Below are 4,646 nucleotides of genomic sequence, written 5' to 3'. Positions count from 1 at the left end.
TTAGGAGGCAGCTGCCCTGTATTATATGCAGCTGTAGGTGGCAAAAGAGCGCTGCTTTCTACCTTTTGTCTTCTAGCCCGTGGACGCCTGTACTGCTGTTCTATTCCACTGTGCTCTTTGGGGACAGTACTCCAATTTTCGAGCGGAATAGGGGTAACTGGTTGAGCTATTACCGCAGCCGTTGATGCAGGTTGAGATGGAGCCAATTGCGTGCTGATCTCTTGCTCATGAAAAAGGAAGCGTGGACGCCTTGTCTGCCACGAATATTGATGGAAATGGAACGTCTTCATTTGCCAAAGGGACTGAAGTTGCTGTGCCGTCATCTTGGATCCTTTCGCTGAACGGCAGTGTATTTGGCAGAGGAGTTGGGGGAAGCACGTAAGATAGCCCATCAGATGAAGGCTTTGAAAAAACTACAGGCTGCAGATGTGCAGGTTCGTATACTGCAGATGGAATGGGAGCTTGTTCCGGCATGAGTGATATGTTTTGTCACAGCTTCAGCAGCCAGTGCGGAGCTTTTCACATCATCAGGTTGCTGCACTGAAGGCTGCTGCTGCGCTATCACACTTCCTACCAACTGTTCCTGCGGCGCGTGCTGCTGCGCTAACTGCTGCTGCAACGGTTGTGGCTCAAAAACTGCTGTTGTACCTGCGGCTGCTCTAAAGGTGGCTGCGGAGATGCCGGCTGCTCTACAGGCTGCTGCTGTCGAAGTTGCTGCAATACAGACTGTGACGGTTCAGATTGCAACTGTCCAGACTGCGGCGACTCAAATTGCTGCTGCTCAAGTTGCTGCTGAACAAGCGAGTGTTGTACAGCCTGCTGTGGTTCATCCTGCTCGTGTAAGAGCGTGGCAGTTCTATCACTTGAAGGTACAGTAGACAACTGCGACTGTCCCTCGCTTGAGATTGAAAGAGTCTGACTGCGAGAATCGGAAGAATGTGACACAGAACCTGCGGGGAACAGAGACCTTGCATGATTCTGAATAGATATAGTAGAATCAGGTGTCACAAGGAGGGAATTGAACTCTGTACAGTTGAGGATACAGTGCGATGGCCAGTTGGAAGACTGGAGCGAGGTCGGATAGAGGAAGAACGAGGCAGCATATTTCTCATCTCCATAGATGTAAGATATGCATTAGTTTGAGCACCTTCTTGTCTTGACTCAGCCGGGCTCGCAATAACAAATTTGCCGCTACCTGTATTGAGACTTTCGGATGCGGGGAGGTCTGTCTTTACGAATGTGTTTACTACAGTTGGTACAGTTGACACTGAATGATCCACAAGGAATGATAAAGTACTTGTTTGTACAGAGTCAGCGCCCCCGAAGGGGAAGTCGAGACAGAGTGCGTTCGTGATAGTGAGGGCTCATGTGGGTGAATAGAGAATCGCCTGTTATGCTTCGCTACTGTTAGACCTTGATTTACAACAGCAGGTTTTTGTGCGTTTTGTACACCTGCGATGAACGGTTGACTTTCACCTTGATGGACATCATGGCTGTGTCGTTCGCGACCACGAATGTGATTGAGAATGGATTGCCGCTCGAACTGATTAGAGACCGTCTTTGAAGAGCGTTTATTATAAGCAACTTCCTGCGGCTTCGAGGACCTGAGAATCTGAAGTAGCTACGTGGGTGGACACTTTGCCATACACGCGTGGCTGAATATATTTATGACGAGATTTTACCTCCGACATATGAGCTTCAGGAGCATCTGCTGAGGAATGAAACATTGACAGATCATCAAAAAATCAAGCCTAGGAAACAAACGAAAACGAATGAAAGAAACTTTGCCGAAGATGTTCGTCTTCGAAATCTGAAGCTGCATCCCCGCATACACGTATTGAGCCTTCCATTGAAGAAAGCATACTTACGTATGATTCTGCAACAGCCACAAGTAAGGTTAAAAAAGCGGTTTGTTGCCGGCGCATCACTCTGCTGCATTTCATACTCATGGAAAGGTTGCGCTGACCCCTCTCTAAACATGCGGCGTGGCCCCGAGGGTTGACGTGCGAAAGTCATCTTGATAAAACAGAAAAAAACTACACCTCGTCGAACTCTAGTAAAAGCACGCGACGACCCAAACAACTCTCCAGAACATTTTGACTTACAGGGATGAAAGCTAACTGCAACTTGAACCGCAGCCACAAATGTTACAAAGAAACTGGATACATATCGTTCAAAATTTGACACTGTGCACTGATAACTCTCCCGTTTGCCCCCCTAAACCCCACTTCCTATTTGAACTCGGCAAAAAAATTTGTCAACCTGTTTAGAAACGAAATCAGCTCCAGCTATCTCAGCCAGTACCTGGTTTAGCTCACTGCGAACTTTGCTTTCTTCCACGTGTACGACGTACGCGCACAGGATCATTACAAAAAACTTGACGCGATAAAACATAGAGCCACGAATTACGTTACGATCACTCCCTACTCATGCGACCAAAGTGGGCGGCTCTGTACCGATTGTGAACCTTCCTCGAAGGACAAGAAGGATTTGCCATAGTAAAGGACGTAGTCGGGCCGCGCTCGAGAACTCACGGGAGAAACAGACCATTTTCCCGGATCAGTATCGATATTGTGCAAATGAGTTTGGTCACACAAATTACAGCATTAGCAACGCTGTCTCTACAGTGACCGCGAAATGCTGTGTTCTGTTCGATAAAGTTTCTCAACGCTGCTCCACATGGTTTTTGGAAAGCAAGGAGAAGATGACTACATTGAGCTGAATGAGATATACTGGGCGTTGATTTCAGCGACGCATGTTTTTACGGCTCATCATTAATCAACGACGTGGTAATACAGCGTCGTCGATGATCGGCGCAACTTGAGAGGCCACACAAATAAGTGGTAATGTAGGAGAGTTCTGCTGACTAACAAGTTGCAGAAGCATCACGGAGTTTGCCACTAAATCAAAAAAACAACACTCCGTTACACGGACAGAATGATGAGCGAATTGGACGCAGCGTAGAAATTGCGTCTATCATAACAGTCAGCCATAGCTGTCCAATCAGTACATTATAGCGATTTTGATTGGTAGATAGAAAAATTCTCGTTTAAGCCAATATATTTTAACGATGTGTAAGATTGACGAGTAGAGTGAGTGAATACAAGTGTTGTGGTTTTGTTCGATAGATATGAGAGCTGCTTGACGCGTCACATCCATTGTGCGGGGGGCACAAGAAGCTGACCATAACTAGCACGACGACAATTGTGATTTCAGATAAACTATACCATGTCGTCGGTGCTCCCTTTGTTTAAATTGTGCCGTGTGCTGTAAGGTGAATTTTTAGGTCCATCATCTTCCTTGTAGGTTTGTCAAAAAGTGGAAGGATCGATTTGTTTTACTATGTAGTCTTCCAATTAACAAAACAGAATAATTACACACGCACGCACACTCAATAAAGTGTTCCTGAAATATTGGGAGAAAATATACATCTGAGACAAAGAAGAGAAATGACATCTCATCCGAAGTCGCTGAATAACATATTTATCAACTAAAACTTGTATATTATAAGTAAAGCTTGAGACATGGTAACCTTGTATTGCGTATTGACTATGACTCGACCAAGCGCTTCAGCATCACGAACATTCGCGCATAAATAATTCGTAGAGTCTTAGAAATTTGTATCGTGTTTGGGCCTTCAGGCCCCCACATGCATTTTTTTTATACTAAGAGCACTTCGCGGCTCGATCATTAAGAAGGTGGAAAAATATAGGAGACTGAGAGGAAGGAACCAGACGGCTTGGGACTCATTGAATGCTGCACTATGCGATTTACTACGTGCAGCCGCTAATCGAATGTAAAAGTTGAGATAGAAACTTTGAATTTGTTTAGCATGTCTAGACAAAGTATATTGAGAGTAGTCTGTACGATTGTGACTTGCGTACGCTTGCCCCAAATTCATTGACAAACCATTACATTCCGAAGCTCTTCGCAAGCTCCAGAATCCTCTGAATTTCCAGTTTTGTGTGCTGCGGTTTTCATCTTACTGTTATGCAATGTACTTCGTTCATACGGTGAGCACCGCAAAGTGTTAATTTGTGCGTCGTGACAGTGTTGCCAGTCTGCTCTCCTATCAAATAACTGATATGGAGACACACTACCGCTGCACGTTTAAGTTTGAGTGATTTTCCACCTTTTCAGCTATTATTTTTTTTCAGTGTCAACCTCCATGTGCACGGCTTCTTGTAAAATAGTCACATTGATCCTTGTGTTATCGGCTTGTCCGCTTCCATCCGTTGGTCTTTTTATATTGATTGCTAGTCAATAAAAAGCTTTTCTGCATTTCACTACGCCTGTGGAGCCGAAATCAGTTGCGTAAAAATTTTCTCAACAAATGCTTATATTTCTCGTCACAAACGTAATTCTTCACATATGTCTCCTCATTGCGAAAGCCGTATAGCAGTAGGCAGTGACGACTGAGGTCAATCACGAAATCATTTTACACCATTGACACTCCATATATTATCTTGAAACAACTGCAGTTATGCACTTTAAACTCTTTGCTGATTTCTGACAAGTGAGCAAGCTTTGTGTATTAAAACTAAAGCAGCTGGACAGGCGGGCCACTCGACACCGAAATGACTGCGACCTCGTGAACGTCTACTTGCACTTTCTCGTCAAATATCGTTTCAAACTACCGAAACCGC

The sequence above is a fragment of the Podarcis erhardii genome (assembly GCF_964252035.2).
Source record: "Podarcis erhardii genome assembly, contig: HAP1_SCAFFOLD_190, whole genome shotgun sequence".
Lineage (NCBI taxonomy): Eukaryota > Metazoa > Chordata > Lepidosauria > Squamata > Lacertidae > Podarcis > Podarcis erhardii.
This window is presented reverse-complemented; position numbering follows the sequence as displayed.